This window comes from Hyla sarda, chromosome 1 (genome assembly GCF_029499605.1).
Source record: "Hyla sarda isolate aHylSar1 chromosome 1, aHylSar1.hap1, whole genome shotgun sequence".
NCBI lineage: Eukaryota > Metazoa > Chordata > Amphibia > Anura > Hylidae > Hyla > Hyla sarda.
Genome location: NC_079189.1, coordinates 525,250,892 through 525,270,421, shown reverse-complemented (window position 1 = coordinate 525,270,421; position 19,530 = coordinate 525,250,892). Strand labels below are relative to the sequence as shown.

Genomic DNA, 19,530 nt, shown 5'->3' with positions numbered 1-19,530 from the left:
GTGCTACCATAAACATTTTTTAGGCCCAGGCACAGCAGCCTCAGCAAACCATATATTGGCTGAATGACACAGCCTGGAGTTGGCTGAAGCATGAGGAGACCATATAGTGTCTGAATGGCACAGCCTGGAGTTGGCAGAAGCATGAGGAGACCATTTACAAAATTTAAGATTTTTAAATAGAAATTTTAGATTTTTAACTTGAAATTGAGGATTTTGAAATTTAAGTTTTAGTGTCCCGGGCCCGGCGTGTGGGTACAAAGGACAAAACCTAACAAGGAGTCACATATAGTGGCTGAATGACACAGCTTGGAGGTGTTGGCAGCATGAGGAGACCATATAGTGCTGAGTGACACAGCGTGGAGGTGTTGGCAGCTTGAGAAGACCATATACTAGCTGAAAGACACAGCTTGGATGTGGCTGAAGCATGAGGAGACCATATAGTCACTGAATGACACAGGCATACTAATTTGGAAACTACACCCCTTCAAGGCATGTAACAAGTGATATAGTGAGTAGACATAAGCGAACTTTTGAAAAATGCGATTCAGCAAATTTTTCATGGCAAATCTATATTAAAAACGGCTATTTCTGGACTACAGAGAGCCTCAATAGGGGTGTAGAACACTTTGCTCAGTTCTGAGTGTGCTCTGTTTGAGTGGGCTTTTGAGAGGAAGTGAAAGAGAGTTATAAAACAGAGTTTGAAAGCAGGAGTTTGAGATCGCTGTGAGTGTTACTTTACTTACACTGTAGAGACTTTAACTCACAAGATCTACTTAGAATTTAATTGTAATAGTTACTGTCTGTTCTTGGCTGTTAATCTGTGAAATCCCCATAACTAGATGGCCTCCTTGTTTGAAAATGCAGTCCGATATACATCCTGTTCAATGTATGCAATCCTTGAACAGCAGTTCTAGGGTGCATATTGTTGTGCGGGATGTGTGCGAGTTGTTCATTTGTAAGCCCAGATCCTGTATCTAGAGTAGCAACTGGCAACATTGAGATGCATTGACAACTTGGAGAGGAGTCTACTGCTCACTGAGCAAGTACTCTCTGGGGTAGAGGTGGGAGAGGATAGTGGGATGGAGGTGCAGGACAGTCAGGCAGCTAGCTGGGTTACAGTCAGCAAATGGGGTAGAGGGAAAAGTGTCAGGGAGGCTAGTTCTGATCTGGCACACCCCAACAAGTTTGCCCAGTTGGCAGATGAGGGGGATGCCATTTTAGAGCTAGCAGTACTGCAGCAGGACTTTGTCTATGACCACCAGGGTGGTGTCTGCTCCAGTAAGGAGGGAACGAGGAGTGCAGGGCAGCCAGACAGGTACTGGTAGTGGGGGTGACTCAATTATTAGGGGGACAGACAGGGCGATCTGTCACAAAGACCAGGATCGCCAAACAGTGTGTTGTCTTCCTGGCGCTCGAGTTCAGCACATTGCGGATCGGGTTGACAGGTTTCTGGGTGGGGCTGGAAAGGACCCAGCGGTCATGGTACATATTGGAACAAATTACAAAGTAAGAGGTAGGTGGAGGATCCTTAAAAATGATTTCAGAGACTCAGGCCGCAAGCTTAAGGCAAGGACCTCCTTCTGAAATAATACCTGTACCACGAGCCACACCGGAGAGGCAGCGGGAGATTAGGGATGTAAACAAGTGGCTCAGAAGCTGGTGTACGAAGGAGGGGTTTGGGTTCATGGAGAACTGGGCCGACTTCCCTGTTGGATACCGGCTCCACCATAGGGATGGGTTGCTTCTCAATGGGGAGGGTGCAGCTGTGCTTGGGGAGAAAATGGCTAGAAGGGTGGAGGAGTGTTAAAACTAGGGACTGGGGGGGGAAAGGAACCTATAACGTAGAGGTGGATTATAGTGTAGATAGAGAGGGGGGACTTATTAATGTACCTGGGGGTGGAGTGGAGGGAGGGGTTAGAATAGTTAATAGGGATAGGCTTCATAGGAAAAAAAACATACACCATTGAAATGCATGTTGACTAATGCCAGAAGTCTGACCAATAAAACTGACAAACTGGAGTTGTTGATGTCTGAGGTGAATTATGACATAGTGGGTATAACAGAGACTTGGTTGGACGATAGCTGTGACTGGACTGTCAACATACAGGGTTATAGTCTATTCAGGAAGGATCAGATAAAAACGGAAAGAGGGAGGAGCTTGTATTTATGTAAAATCCAGTCTGAAGGCCGCACTGCTGGAGGATATGCGGGAGGGAAACGATGATGTGGAGTCATTATGGGTAGAAATATTTGGAGATAAATAAAAAATTTCTGATAGGGGTTTGCTATAAGCCACCAAACATAATTGAAGAACCAGAAGATCAATTACTGAGGCAAATAAACAAGGCAGCAAATCAAAATGAGGTGATCATAATGGGAGACTTTAACTATCCTGATATAAACTGGGAGACTGAGACCTGTGAATCACATAAAGGAAACAGGTTTCTGACTATAGCTAAAGAAATTATATGTCCCAAAAATGGTACAGGGCAGACAATAGGGGTGCCCTGCTAGACTTAATATTAACCAACATACCTGACAAAGTAACCAATGTGCAAGTAGAAGGACACCTAGGAAATGGTAATCATAATATAATACATTATAGCTTGTTCTACAATGAGGGAATCTTATTGTCAGCATCAATAAACCATATATTGGCTGAATGACACAGCTTGGAGGTGTTGGCAGCATGAGGAGACCATATAGTGGCTAAATGACACAGCGTGGAGGTGTTGGCAGCATGAGGAGACAATATAGTGGCTGAATGACACAGTGTGGAGGTATTGGCAGCATGAGGAGACCATGTACTGGCTGAATGACAGCTTGGATGTGGCTGAAGCATGAGGAGACCATATAGTCGCTGAATTGCACAGCCTGGAGTTGGCTGGAGCATGAGGAGAGACCATATAGTGGCTGAAAAGCACAGCCTGGAGTTTGTGGCAGCATGAGGAGACCATATAGTGGCTGAATGGCACAGCCTGGAGTTTGTGGCAGCGTGAGGAGACCATGTAGTGTCTGAATGGCACAGCCTGGAGTATGTAGCAGATGAGGAAACAATAGGGCCTCCCAATCTCTAAGAATAAAGGATGAATTTTGAAATTTCAATTGAAGATGTATGGTACCTATAAACATATATAGGTAATGTCCGACGCCCAGCAGCATCACTAAGGCATGTAGTTGCTAAATGACACAGACTAGAGCTGGCAGTAGCAAGAGTACACAAGAGTGCTTCACAACACCTAAGATTAAATGATGAATTTTTAAATTTACATTGAAGATGTATGGTACCTAGTGCTACCATAAACATATATAGGTAATGTCCTAGGCCCAGCAGCATCACTAAAGCATGTAGTTGCTGAATGACACAGACTGGAGCTGGCTGAAGCATCAGTAAACCATATGTTGGATGAATGGCACAGCCTGAAGGTGGCTATAGCATCAGTAAAACATATATTAGATGAATGGCACAGCCTGGAGGTGGCTGAAGCATCAGTAAATCATATATTGGGTGAATGGCACAGCCTGGAGGTGGCTGAAGCATGAGGAGACCATATAGTGTCTGAATGGCACAGCCTGTTATTGGCTGAAGCATGAGGAGACCATATCGTGTCTGAATGGCACAGCCTGGAGTTGGCAGAAGCATGAGGAACAAAAGAAGGGTGGTATCCAGCTCCCAAGAAAAAATAATTAAAACACTCTTTAATTACTTTTTCTTGGGAGCTGGATACCACCATTCTTTTGTTTCAACCATTCAATTGTACTGAGGAGACGGCTTGGCATTATCCTGGCTTCCAAATAAAAACATCTGAGTGCCCAGGACTAGTCTATCATGAATGGTGAGCTGGCTACAATTTTCCTTTGACTTTAGAAGCATGAGGAGACCATTGAAATTTAAGATTTTGAAATTGAAATTTAAGATTTTGAAATTGAGGATTTTGAAATAGAAATTTTAACTCCCAAGTTTTAGTGTCCCGGGCTCGGCGTGTTAGTACAAAGGACCAAATTTAACAAGGAGTCACATGTCACATGGCAGCACAATGGCAGAGCCTGGAGGTGGCATCTGTATGAGGAGGCCATATAGTGGCTGAATGACTGCCTAGAGTTTGTGGAGCATGAAGAGAACATATAGTGGCTGAATGGCACAGCCTGGAATTGGCTGAAGCATGAGGAGACCATATAGTGGCTGAATGAGACAGCCTGGAGGTGCCAGCAGCAGCATCAGGAGTCCTGAAAGTGACCCTAATGCAGAGGAATTTCTGAAACTGGAGACCAGCAACTTAATTATGTTTTGCAGTATCCATGGCAGCACAATGAGAGAGCCTGGAGGTGATAGCATCAGCATGAGGACACCATAGAGCAGCACAATTAGAGAGCCTGGAGGTGGCAGCATCAGCATGAAGAGACCATAGAGGTGGCAGCATCAACATGGGGAGACCATATGATGGCACAATGACAGTGCCTGAAGGTGGTAGCATCACCATGAGGAGACCATATGGTGGCACAATGACAGACCGTGAAGACGGTAGCATCAGCATGAAGAGACCATAGAGCATCAGAATGAGAAAGCCTGGAGGTGGCAGCATCAGCATGAGGAGACCATAGAGCAGCATCATTAGAGAGATTGGAGGTGGCAGCATCAGCATGAGGAGACCATATGGTGGCACAATGACAGAGCATGGAAGAGGTAGCATTAGCATGAGGAGACCATAGAGCTGCACAATGAGAGAGCCTGGAGTGGCAGCATCAGCATGAGGAGACTATATGGTGGCACAATGACAGAACCTGGAGGTGGTAGCATTAGCATGAGGAGACCATAGAGCAGCACAATGACAGAGCCTTGAGGTGGCAGCAGCAGCAAAAGGGCCATGCCAAGTGAGAGTTGAGCCACCGACTGTTGACTGGGGGTGTCGGATGTGACTTGGGATGAAGTGGATGACCGAGTGAACCGATCAATCACGGATGCTGGGTTGCTGGTCGAGACACGACTGCTAGCTGACACCGAGAGTTCAGACCTCTCGCTGCGACTCCGGCTGCCACACGCCCCTACTCTGCTGCGACCTTTGCCTGTGCCTCATGAATTTAGGCCTCTTCCACTCCACTGTGCACGTCATGGCACTACGCTGCCTGACATACTTATTGCGTATATCAGAGGAGTACATTACGCTTCACTGTGCTTAAAACAGTATTTGCCTAGAATAGCAGAAGATGTATACTATTAGCTGTCCTTTCCCAGCATATAGGCCTTTGACAGATTAACAGGTACAAAATAGTACACTACTTAGATGTAGGTATGTGGTATGCAATTATGAAGGCAGAAAAATGCGCTACAGTACACTTAAAAAAGTACATGAGTACAACACCAGCCGGTGAGTACTTTTGCCTGGACTATCGTAGTATGTAGGCCCTTGACAGATTAACAGGTACAAAATAGTACACTACTTCTATGTATCAGGTATGCACTTATGAGGACAGAAAAATGTGGTATAGTACGCTTAAAAAAACATATTTTAGTAAAACACCAGCCGGTGATTACTTTTCCCTGGACTTTCACAGTATGTAGGCCAATGACACATTAGCAGGTAACAAATAGTACACTACTTAAAAATGTAGGTATGTGGTATGCACTTATGAGGGCAGAAAAATGCGCTACAGTACGCTTACAAAAACGTATTTTAGTAAAACATCAGCAGGAGATTACTTTTGCCTGGACTTTCACAGTAACTAGGCCCTTCACAGTATAACAGGTACAAGATAGTACACTACTTAGATGTAGGTATGTGGTATGCACTTATGAGGGCAACAAAATGCGATCCAGTATGCTTAATAAACGTATTGGAGTAAAACACCAGCCGGTGATTACTTCTGGCTGTCCTTTCACAGTATGCAGGCCCTTGACAGTATAGCAGGTACAAAATAGTACACTACTTAGATGTGCGTATGTGGTACGCAGTTATGCACTTATGAGGCCAGAAAAATACGGTACAGTACACTTAAAAAAACTTATTTTAGTAAAACAGCAGCCTGTGATTACTAGTGCCTGGACTTTTACAGTATCTAGGCCCTTGACAGATTAACAGGTACAAGATAGTACACTATTTAGATGTAGGTATGTGGTATGCACTGATGAGGGCAGAAAAATGCGCTCCTGTACGCTTAATAAATATATTGGAGTAAAAAAACAGCCAGTGATTACTTCTGGCTGTCCTTTCACAGTATGTAGGCCCTTGACAGTATAACAGGTACACAATAGTACACTACTTAGATGTGCGTATGTGGTACGCAGTTATGCACTTATGAGGGCAGAAAAATATGGTATAGTACACTTAAAAAACTTATTTTAGTAAAACAGCAGCCTGTGATTACTTTTGCCTGGACTTTCACAGTATGTAGCCCCATGACAGATTAACAGGTAAAAAATAGTACACTACTTAGATGTAGGTATGTGGTATCAGGTATGCACTTATGAGGGCAGAAAAATGTGGTACAGTACGCTAAAAAAAAACCATTTTTGCACAACACCAGCAGTACACAACAGTGCTGCAGCACAAAAAAGCTGTGTACTAAACACTAAATTTCACTGTGTCAAAGACTATTAGGAATGGACTGCTGGGTATGATACCGTCTACAGACTAGTATAACCAGCAGATTATTTTTGGTGGAACAAAGACACAGAATTGCATTGAAAAATTATTCCTGCCTCCTCTGCTAAGGTTTATGAAGTTGAGGCAGCTTTTTGAAGTTGAGGCAACACACAGCTAACTGCCCCTCTCTGTAATACAATGCTGAAGAAAGTGACTGGTATGTTAATGACTGCAGTAAAAAACCTTTTCAGTGAAAAAAAAACACTGCTCTCTGTCCACCAGAACACTGATGTGACTAGGATGTGAAAGACTGCTGGAATTAGGTTTTCTGTGTAACACACACACAGCGATGTCTGTCCTATGAATGATATGAGTCACAAAATGGCTGCCGAACATATAGGACTGTGACATCACAGGGGTGACTGGCTGCTGATAGGCTGCATCCTGCATGTGATTCAGGGTCAGGGCCTTGCCTTCCCACCTTCCCAGCATTCCTTGCCCCATGTACTGACATGTGGATCTGCCATTTTAGATGCCAGGGAGCTTGGACCGCAGTAAATGGAGTTTAATGAAGTGATTTGCGCGATAGAATTGCAGTGATATTCGCATTCTTTGCAAATCGAATATTTCATGAAATTCGTAACGAATTCGGGTTTGTCAGCTTCGATTCGCTCATCTCTAATAGTTAGCCTTAACACCCCACAGGTGTTTGACGATTATGAAAAAAATTTTTTTCACAAAAATGCATTTTTTTTTCAAGAGGTTATAGGAGAAAATGCCCCACAAAATTTGTAACCCCATTTCTTCTGAGTATGGAAATATCCCATGTGTGGAAGTAAGCTTCTCTACGGGTGAACTACAATGCTCAGAAGAGAAGGAGCTTTTGAGCTTTTGGAGAGAGTTTGTTTTGAATGGAAGTCGAGGGCCATGTGTGTTTACAAACCCCCCATGCTACCACAACAGTGGACTCCCCCACCATGTGATCACATTTTGGAAACTACACCCCTCATGGAATGTAATAAGCGGTTCAGTGAGCATTTACACCCCACTGGTGTTTGACAGACTTTTGGAACAGTGGGCTGTGCAAATGAAAAATAATTTGTTTCATTTTCACAGACCATTGTTCCAAAAATCTTTCAGACACCTGTGGGGTGTAAATGCTCACTGCACCCCTTATTACATTCTGTGAGGGGTATAGCCGACTGTTCTGGCACCATGGGGGCATTGTAAATGTACATGGCTTTCAATTCAAGCCAAATTCTCTCTTTTAAAAGCCCAATGGCGCTCCTTCTCTTCTGAGACCTGTAGTGCACCAGCAGAACACTTTACATCCACATATGGGGTATTTATATACTCAGAAGAAATGGTGTTACAAATTTTGGGATAACATCAGCATTTTAGTGAAAAATTTTACATTTTTCTTTTTCAACGAAAAGTCGTTAAACACCTGTGGGTAGTTAAGGCTCACTATACCCTTTGTTACATTCCTTAAGGGGCGTAGTTTCCAAAATGGGGTCACATGTGAGTGTTTTTTTTTTTTATATGTCAGAACCGCTGTAATGATCAGCCACCCCTGTGCAAACCACCTCAAATGTACATGATGCTCTCACTCCTGAGCCTTGTTGCGCGTCTGCAGTGCATTTTTTTTCCCACAAATGGGGTATTTCCATACTCAGGAGAAATTGTTACAAATTTTGGGGGTCTTTCCTTTTACCTCTTGTAAAAATAAAAAGTAAGGGGCAACACCAGCAAGTTAATGTAAAAAATAATTTTCTTTACAATAACATGCTGGAGTAGACCCCAACTTTACCTTTTCATACGGGGTAAAAGGAGAAAAATCCCCCCAAAATTTGTTAGGCACTAAACTGCTGCCTTTAAATATGGCAGGGCTACAAAGTGAGAGAGCACCATGTGCATTTGAGGCCTAAAATAGGGATTTGTATAGGGGAGGACATGGGGGTATTCTATGCCAATGATTACCAAACAGGGTACCTCCAGCTGTTGCAAAACTCCCAGCATGCCTGGACAGTCAATGGCTGTCCGGCATAACTGTGAGTTGTTGTTTTGCAACAGCTGGAGGCTCCATTTTGGAAACAGTGCCATACCAGATGTTTTTAATTTTTATTGGGAGGGGAGGGGGAGGGAGACTGTGTAGGGGTATGTGTATATGTAGTGTTTTACTCTTTATTTTGTCTAGTGTTTTTAGGGTACATTCCCACGGGCAGGGATTCACAGCGAGTTTCCCGCTGGGAGTTTGAGCTGCAGCGGAAAATATGCTGCATCTCTAACTTGTAGTGAGAAACTCGCTGTAAACCCCCGCCCATGTGAATGTACCCTGTACATTCACATGGGGGGCAAACTTCCAGCTGTTGCAAAACTACAACTCACATCATGCAGTGAGATTGAACATGTGTGCCATGCAGGGCGCATGTCCCAGGCTTACTTCTCGCAGCGCAGACAAGGTGTTCTTCCTGTTGTCGGTCACCATGGTTCCCATTTCCAGTTTTCGTGGAGTAAGCCATGATTCGATTTCTTGATGAAGGACTTTTAGCAGTTCCTCCCCTTTGTGACTCCGTTCGCCAAGGCAAACCATGTGAGGAACAATGTGCCACCGCCATGCCCTGCACACATGGTATGCTGGAGGGGCACTGAGACTTGTCCATGCAGTGGAGGCTGAAGACACGGTGGAGGATGAGGAGGTGGAGTCGCACACTGTCGCAGGACCAACGGCCTGAGAGCGTGGAGGTGGAAGTGGCGTGACCTGTCCAAGTTGCTGTTGTGGCTGTGCAGGAACCACTTTCACCCAGTGGGCCATAAAGGACATGTATTGTCAATGACCGTAGTTACAGCTCCACACATCGGTGCTGCCGGGCACTTTAATACACACCGACATGCTCAAGGACTGGTCCACCTTCTGTTCCACAAAATTATGCAGGGCTGGTAATGCCTTCTTCGCAAAGAAATCATGGCTTGGGAATCTCCACCTCGGCTCTGCACCAGCCATCAGTTCTCTGAAAGGTGCAGAGTCCACCACTTGAAAAAGGAGGGACTGCAGCACCAGAAACTTGGACAGGAGCATATTCAGCTTCTGCGCTGTTGGATGAGTGGGCGCATACTGTTGTCTCTTGGACATGGCTTCGTGGAAGGATTGCTGGCGGAATGACTGACTCGAAGTAGGAGGAGCAGGATCATCTGGAGCGACAGAAGAGGGGTATGACAGACAGCTCCCTTCAGCTGAGATGGTGGAGCATTGGCTGGCTGAAACAGGGAGTGGCATGCCACTGGGTGATGTAGCAGGCTGGACCACCACATCTGAGCCACGGTTCTCCCAGGCCACTTTATGGTAACGCTGCATATGTTGACGCAGGGCCGTGGTGCTAACATTGGGACCCTGGCCACGTTTCACCTTCTGTCGACACATCTTGCATGTGGCCAGGTTAACATCCTCCGGATGCTTGATGAAAAACTGCCACACCGCCGAGTAGCTGATTTTCCCACCAACAGTCTGCACTGATTGACTGCTACTGCCAGCGGCTCCAGAAACCCCTGTTCCACTACCTCCCGGGAAGGTAGGCTGCTGTGAAACAGGTGATCTACCCCGGACACTTTTGGCTCCAGACTTTCCACTTCTGCCACCATGCTACCACCTTGCTGGCTCAGCTGCTGCCTCACAGGCAACCTGCAACCCTCTTCTCCTGATGATGATGAAGCCCCTTCTGCACCTGGCTCCCAAGTGCAATCGGCTTCATCATCATCGAGTTGTGTCTGCACGTCACAGATGTCCTCCTCAGGTTCCTCAACAGTGTCTGCTTTAGGAGCCTGAACACTGGCAGCACCAACTCCCACGACACTATCCTCATCATTACTTGCCCGCCTAGCGGAGGAAGCTGCTGATGTCACTTCCACTTCTTGGCTGGGCAGTAGCTGCTGACTGTCCTCTAGTAGATCATCCTCACTAAATAGTGGAACTGAACCCACAGCATAAGATACTTCTGTGGGGAGGGAACAGCATAGGACATAGGCATTGGGAGGACAGGGACTGCTCCCGGGCCATGCCAACTGAGCATTGTGTCTGAGGAACCCACCGACTGGGGGTGTCAGATGTCACTTGTGATGAAGTGGATGACCGTGTTAACCAATCGATGATGGCAGATGGGCTGCTGGTCGAGACATGACCGCTAGCTGATACCGGGAGCTCAGGCCTCTCGCTGCGACTCCTGCTGCCACTCACCTCTAGTCTGCTGCGACCTCTGCCTGATGAATTTAGTCCTCTGCCACACCTCTGTGCACATCCTGCCACTTCTCTGCCTGACATACTTAGTGCGTATATGAGGGGAGTACAATACGCTTCACTATGCTTAAAACAGTATTTGTCTACACCAGCAGGTGTGTACTTTTGCCTGGCCTTTCACAGTATCTAGGCCCTTAAGACTTTAACCGGAACAAAATGGTACACCACTTATATGTACGCACTGGTAACACTTAATAGAGGACAAAATGTTTTAGTGCTCTGCTCACCCTAACTGGCTGGCTACTATTAGCTTTTCAGTTGTTGTACAAACCAGTGCTGCAGCACACAGTCGCTGTGTACTACACCCAAAATTACACTCTCTCTCTCAGGGTACGTTCACACAAGCGGACCCACAGCGTATTTTATGATGCAGATTCGCCGCAGAAGGACCGCTGCATGGTGGCTTTACATGTGCCTGCTCGGAGTGACAATACGCCGCTATGAGCAGACACACGGAAGCAATGTACGAGTCACAGCGCATGCGTGGTGTTCTCGCACACATCACGGCCACTCCCCCTGCTTCATGAGCTAGGCAGAGAGCAGCTGCAATGTGCGAGTATTCTGCGCATGCGTGCTGGGACTCGCACATAGCAGTGTGTCTGCTCGTAGCGGAGTATTGCCGCTCCAAGCAGGCACATGTAAAGCCACCATGCAGGGGTCCTTCAGTAGTGGATCCGCAGAGTAAAATTCGCTGTGGGTCCGCTCGTGTTAACGTACCTTCAATCTCACTCCCTTCCCTATCAATGCTTCTAGGCTGGATTTGGGCTTGAGGTGAATCACTGCTGTAAAAAGCTTTTCTGTACAACACACTGCTCTCTGTCCCTCTCTGCAATAGAACGCTGATGTGACTGGGTGGTGAATTGCTACTGTAAAAATGCTTTTGTGTGCAAGACGCATTTGCTGTCTGCTGTCTGTCTCTCTCTCTCTCATCAATAAAAGGCTGAGGTAACTGGCCGCAAGATGGCTGCCGATTATATAGAGCTGTGGCATCACAGGGGTGGCTGGCTGCTGATAGGCTGCCTGTTGCATGTGATTAAGGGTCATACCGCCTACCCACCTTCCCAGGATTCCTTGCCCCATGTCCTCACATGTGGATCCGCCATTTTAGATGCCCTGGAGCCTGAACTGCACTAAATGGAGTTTAATGTGATTGAAACGTGGCAATATTCACTTTTGTTGCGAATCACATTTTTCAGGAAATTCTTAAAGAATTCTTATTCGTCAGATTCAATTCGCTTATCCCTAATACCCAGATTTTGTTCCAAATGCTTGGTGCGGGCTGCGGGGGTTGTGACGTCACTGCCACGTCTCCTCACTTAGACTTGCATTGAGGGGGCGTGGCGTGATGTAAAGAACAAAAATGTTCCGAACACTGGGGCAGTGGAGTAACCCTTTAAGAGGGAACAAGACTTTGTATAGATTTTCTGTGATGTAACGTCCCTCTTTAGTATTATCCCCCATAATAGAGCTTTCATGGCTCTGTAACATCATTTAACATCTTATAGCATCTATAGTACTGATCTTTAACATTACATTTTAGAGGTAACATTTCTACTACCTAATAATTATTTTTCTTTTGATAGATCTTGCCTCCCGCAGGTCAAGGGTTGTCAAATGGGTGCCAAATTCCCACCCTCATTGGCCAACCTCTTTATAGCCTGGTCGGAGGAAAGATGAATCTACAGTTCTGTCGATCCCTTTCTCTGTCACCTTGCGGGGTGGTGGGGTCCCTGTGACCATCACATCATTATGTCTTTTGTTCAGTATCTTATCCATAACCCAGACAATCTCACATTTACTAGGAATTTTCATAAGAAAGAAATGTTTTTTCTTGATGTACAGATTTTTTCTAATTTCATTTTGGGCAGTATTCAGACAAGATTATATATTAAACCTATTTCAGGGAATTCTTTATTGCATGCCCATAGTGGACATGAGAAGCACACTATCAGATACTTGGGGAATATGGGGAATATGTGATAGCTAAAAGATCTTGCTCCTCAGATGATCTGTTTTTTCAGAAATGTAAAGTTATTAGAGCCTGTTTACTATATAGGGGTCAGTCTCCAGGACTGATGAAGGATAGGAGTGAGTATCTTTGCAGTGGCAGGAGGTGTAGGACAAATATTAGTCGGGATTCTCAGCCTTTACCAGTTTTTTCTACGTTTTTTTTTTCAAAGCAATATGCAGAGATTAAAGGAGAACTCCAGAATATAAAAATTGTCCTCCATACTGCCGGCAGTAAAAAAATAAGGATGTACTTACCTTCCTTCACTCCCCTGGGGCCTCCGATAAGCGGCTCCAATCTCAGCCGTGATCCTCTTCCTGTTTGCCGGTGGTCGGCAAGTCATACTGCGCTCAGCCAATCACCGGCCGCAGCGCAGTCCCAACTCGGCTGGCGAAAGGCTGAGCGGCAGTGTGACGTTTTCGGCCCCGGCAGCAGGTGCCAGTGTAGTGAAGAATTTTGTGTCTTGAAGTGTTCTCACACTGCCGCTCAGCCTATCACCGGCCAAGTCGGGACTTCACTGCGGCCGGTGATTGGCTGAGCGCAGTATGACTCGCTGACCACCGGCAACCAGGAAGAGGATCGCGGCGGAGACGGTTACCGGAGGCCCCGGGGGAGCGAAGGAAGGTATGTACATATTTTTTTTTTCAGCCGGCAGTATGGAGAACAATTTTTATATTCTGGAGTTCTCCTTTAACCTGTTGGGGATGAAGGGTGTCTGCATACGCCCTTGCGTCCTGGTACTTAAGGACGAAGGGCGTATCCATATGCCCGTGGGAATTTCGGTCCCCGCTGCATGCCTGGCGGGGACCGGACCAGGGTGACTGCTGATATCAATCAGCAGGCACCCCGTGCAAATGCCCAGGGGAGTCATTAGACCCCCCCCATGTAGGTGATCGGCGCAAATCGCATGTGAATTCACACTTGCGATTTGCGCAGATTCCGTGTCATACGGGTCTATGGTGACCCGGTGACCCGGCATATAAGAGGGATCGCGGTTGTCTAAGACACCTACGATCCCCCTGAAGGAATAGCAGTGAGGTGGCACAGGTGCCACCCCTCCTATCCCTGCTATTGGTGGCGACCACCAATAGCAGATCGGGGGCGGGGGGGGTTAACTTTCGTTTTCCCCGTCCTGCCCACCCACAATAGGCGGGGCAGAACGGGGAAACCGGCGGGAACCGGCGCCGAAGATCCACTTACCGATCCGGAGGCTGCGGGCGACGGAGATCGGCGGGCGGCGACGTCGTGCGGCAGAAGAGGACGGCTCCCTGGATCCTACGGAAGCCGGTAAGTTGCCTAGCAACATCTGGAGGGCTACAGTCTGAGACCATTATACAGTGGTCTCTAACCTGTAGCCCTCCAGATGTTGCAAAACTACAACTCCCAGCATGCCCAGACAGCTGTTTGGGCATGCTGGAATATGTAGTTTTGCAACAGCTGAAGAGCTACAGTTTGAGACCATTATACAGTGGTCTCTAAACTGTAACCCTCCAGATCGGTTTTTCTGTCTTGGCATGCTGGGATTTGTAGTTTTGCAACATCTGGAGGGTCACAGTTTGGAGCAGTGGTCTATAAACTGTAGCCCTCCAGATGTTGCAAAACTGCAAATCCCAGCATGCCCAAACAGCAAACAGCTATCTCAGCATGCTGGGAGTTGTAGTTAAGTACCTCCAGCTGTTGCATAACTACATCTCCCAGCATGCCCTTCGGCAATCAGTACATGCTGGGAGTTGCAGTTTTGCAACAGCTGGAGGCACACTGGTTGGAAAATACTGAGTTAGGTAACAGAACCTAACTAAAGGTTTTCCAACCTGGCCCCTGACTACCATTCCAAACGAATTCTCTTTTCAAAAGCTCAATGGTGCTCCTTCACTTCTGAGCATTGTAGTTCACCCGCAGAGCATTTTACGTCCTAACATGGGGCATTTCCATACTCAGAAGTGATGGGGTTACAAATTTTGGGGGACATTTTCTCCCATTACCCTTTGTAAAAATTGTAAATTTGGGGGAAAAACTGCACTTTAGTGAAATTTTTTTTTTTCATTTACACATCCAATTTTAACGAAAAGTCATCAAACACCTGTGGGGTTTTAAGGCTAACTGGACCCCTTGTTACCTGCCTTGAGGGGTGTAGTTTCCAAAATGGTAAGCCATGAAGGGTTTTCTGCTGTTCTGGCACATAGGGGCTTTTTAAATGTGACATGCCCCCCCAAAAACCATTTCAGCAAAATTCACTTTCCAAAATTCCATTGCCGCTCCTTCCCTTCTGAGCCCTCTACTGCACCCGCCCAACACTTGACATACACATATGAGGTATTTCCTTACTCGAGAGAAATTGGGTTACAAATTTTGGGGGGCTTTTTCTCCTATTACCACATGCGAGTGTAAAAAATGAAGATGTTGAATTTTCTCCCTCACTTTGCTGCTATTCCTGTGAAACACCTAAAGGGTTAGCACACTTACTGAATCTCATTTTGGATACTTTGAGGGGTTCAGTTTTTATAATTGGGTCATTTATGGGGTATTTCTAATATAAAGACCCTTCAAATCCACTTCAAAACTGAACTGGTCCCTGAAAAATTCCGATTTTGAATATTTTGTGAAAAATTGGAAAATTGCTGCTGAACTTTGAAGCCCTCTGATGTCTTCCAAAAGTAAAAACATGTCAACTTTATGATGCAAATATAAAGTAGACATATTGTATATGTGAATCAATATATTATTTATTTGGAATGTCTATTTCCTTACAAGCAGAGAGCTTCAAAGTTAGAAAAATGCAAAATTTTTAAATTTTTCATCACATTTTTGAATTTTTCACCAAGAAATAATGCAAGTATCGACGAAAATTTACCACTACGGTAAATTAGAATATGTCACGAAAAGACAACCTCGAAATCAAATTTATAAGTAAAAGCATCCCAGCGTTATTAATGCTTAAAGTGACAGTGGTCAGATTTGCAAAAAATGCTCCCGTCCTTAGGGTCATAATGGGCTCAGTCCCCAAGGGGTTAAGAATATCATAAAGAGGAATTTACATATTCCTTTGTTAGGACTACATCCTGAATAAGTTATTGAAAACCGATTGTAGATATGTGGCCCCAAAAAATGCCTCTATTGGCAATCTCTTGTCCCCTAGCCTTTTTTTTCTAATTGTGCTTCTGGACAAACTGACCTGTTACCCTATAGGGGCAGTGTCTCTTGTGGCATGTCGAGATGTTCACTGTGCAAATATATGAATAAAACAGATTAAAAGAGATTCAATCATTAGCTAACCAACAATCTTATCCTATAGGGTCCTATATTTCTTGTGAGTCTGATCATGTAGTATACTGTGTGAACTGCGGTGTCTGTCAGTTGCAGTATGTGGGTTCTACCACACGCAAATTAAAGACTAGGATCTTGGAGCATCTGATGGGAACTTGGGTCCTTCACTCAGTTCAGACTCATACGCTCTCAGGTGCTTTCAGACATTTTAGGAACCAACATTACGGAGATGTTACTTCATGTCAGGTTATTCCGATAGAATCAGGTTATTCTGAGGTGTAGACTGGAGAAGAAACCTTCTCGCACAAGAGGCTTTATGGATAATTAAACTAGGGACCAGAGCTCCATTGGGTCTAAATAATAGATCTGATATTATGCTTTTCTATTAATGTATTCACTTCCCACTTTGTTGTCCGAAAACATGTCACCAGCTGCATTTTATGACATACCATTTATTTATTTATTATATACATATTCTGTTGAATTCTTCTTCTTGTTCTTTGGTTTACTGTAGTGCAATACTTACCTGACGGTCACCCTACTATTACTATTTGTAGTATTGGATAGTGTAAAGGGTTAACTGACTGTTAGGGGGTTAACTTTTTTAGAACTAGGTAACTGGACAGTGCTTCCTACATGGGAAAGATGTGTTTGTTTTTTTTGCTATATCTTAAAGGGGTATTCTAGGAATTTTTTTTATTTGACAATGCTACAGGGTCTGTAAAGTTAGTGTAGTTCATAATATAGTGTCTGTACCTGTGTGTGACGGTTTTCTCACAATTCTTCTTCGATGTTCACCCCAATATTCATTTTTAACAGCATACAAATGTTGTCTCAGATTTTTCCCAGCTTGCAATGCGGCCGAGACCTGACTCACTAGTCAGCTGATGACAGGGAACCTGTCTGCTTCAATGGGTGGAGGGATCATTTGGTGGGAGAGAGATCAATCTGCAACTAATGCAACAGCTGTAGGCACCCTGATTGAAAACCACGGGTCTTTAGAATGGATGCAGCTCATTTATGTTTCAATTGGGGGGGTGGCTGATGTGTGGGAGGGAGTAAAATGGAATTATGGGATTTTTATTAAAAAAAACTTATAACAGGAAATACCAGTTCACAAAAAGCTAGCCACAGAATTATGGTAATCTCACAAAATAACCATTTAGCCCCAAGATAAGCGCAGATCCTTCCTAAGGATGTCCATTACTGTCTGCCAGGTATGTACTAAAATCACCTTATGGTGGATAACCCCTTTAAGTATTTATTTCAATTTTGATATAGTTCTGGTTATGCCTTGATTAAAAGGGTCCTCCTCAAACACATTGGTTTCTGCTGTTTTCATGTGTTTTTACACCCTTTGATTTATATTTTTATGGTCTATTCACACATGCAGTATTCTGCAGAGATTTGATGTGCAGTATTTTCCGCTGCAGATCTCAATGTAAACTAAATTACTGAACACAGCTTCAAATCCTGCACATCAATTCTGTGCATCAAATCTGTGCAAGATACTGTACATGTGAATAGACCCTTAAAATGAATTAATAAAGTTTGAACTATTGATTAGAGTGCTGGGATCCCATTCCCTCTGTGGAAATCCTTTTGTATGTTATGTGTTTGTATGCAGGTTTTCCTTTCCAGTATTCATCACATCTGATAAATTTTTAGGGTTGTTGGCTGCACAAATGGTCTTCAAAACGATTGAATGTCGATGACTTTTTTAAATGCCTGTAGCTAACTAAAGAATAACTAAGCACAGATGACAGCAGCGAGAAACAAATGAAGAAATGATTCATCAGAGTATTATTTATTCATTCACATTGTAATCATAAAGGTTCTCATACTATATCTTATACTGTTTATGTATTCGCCATTTTTACCGTTTATTAGTTTTTTTTTACTGCGTTGCACATGTCATAAGGCTGTGTTCACTTCTGCATTATAAGGCTGGGTTCACTTCTGCATTTATAAGGCTGGGTTCACTTCTGCATTATAAGGCTGGGTTCACTTCTGCATTATAAGGCTGGGTTCACTTCTGCATTATAAGGCTGGGTTCACTTCTGCATTATAAGGCTGGGTTCAAACCTATGACAGAACAGAAAAACTGAATTAGGTTGAGCCCACACTGCAATAAGGGGGTACATCACAGATATACATCCACATTCTGTCAAAAAAAAGGAATGAATGGACCATTCAGTTTCATGACTGATTAAATGTGGGCCATTTTATGCATATGTATATTTAGTGAGACTCAAAAGTGCAGGAGACCGCACTGCTAAATAGACACATACATGGCAAAAAATTGCGGAAACATAGTCACAAGTAGTCACTAGGCAGAATTAGCCAACTGTACTAAGCCATGGTACATGTCAGCATCCTTTTTTTGACAGGATGCCAGTATATACCTGCTATGTACCTCAATAACAGTGTGAACTCTTAATTCAGTTTTTCTGTTCTGTTCTAAGAGCAGAAAAAGTGAATTCAAGCTGTAATTGATTTGTCACATTGCAGACATCAACGGCCCCCGACAGACCCCATTGGCTTATAACGTGTACGTCAATGTATACTGAATAAGACAAAGTAGAAGATAAAGGTTGCTAATATCAAATATATTTTACAGTCTCTTTGTGCTACTTAGTTAGCGATGTATTATAAGAAACCTGCTCCATCACACATCCGTAGGTACTTATATCAGCTTTCCAAAACCTATTTAGTTAAATAACTGCTTGTGAGTGGGGAAATGATAACATCCAACTAAAATATTCATACATTTCATATACCGACCCTCACTTTATAAAGCTTCCATTATGTTTTTATCATCAAGCCTGTCGCGGTGATCAGTCATTAGACCTGTCAAGCCATATCCAGATAAAGAAATAATACAGTTTAATACAAATGATTGTAAAACAGAAAACACATTGTTTAAATTAATCTCCCATCAGCACTAGGTTACACTCCACAGCTGTGCTCATTTACTTCTACGCATGGGGTGGCTGAGTATGGGAACCAGCTGAGATCTATGTTCTTACCTTATGTAACCATAAGTGACATTTCCCATGCTATACAAACGTCTGTGCTCTCCTATGAGGAAGTGCTGGCTCCTTTAGTAAGCCTAAAGAAATGTAATAAATTACCTCAGTTTAACCCATTTTGTACAGTCTTGACTATAAACACGTTATTACATTTTTATAATAAGTGGAATATGATCTATACACATTATTTCTATGAACTGATTTTAATAATTTGCCTGGAGAAGTTTCCGTCTTCCACGCCCAAATGTTATTTATCTATAGTTATTAAAGGGGTATTCTGTTTTTTATTTTATTTTATTTGACTATGCTACAGGGGCTGTAAAGTTAGTGTAGTTCATAATATAGTATCTGTAC

General features: G+C 44.1%; 1 long non-coding RNA gene across 1 annotated transcript; it reads right to left on the bottom strand.

The window, feature by feature from the left end:
* Positions 1-18,050: 18,050 nt before the first annotated feature.
* On the bottom strand, positions 18,051-19,256 carry LOC130310769 (uncharacterized). The gene is made up of 3 exons (XR_008859255.1): positions 19,174-19,256; positions 18,929-18,994; positions 18,051-18,229 (listed from the first exon to the last, which is right to left on the bottom strand). It is a non-coding gene; the product is annotated as an uncharacterized LOC130310769 (long non-coding RNA).
* Positions 19,257-19,530: the final 274 nt, after the last annotated feature.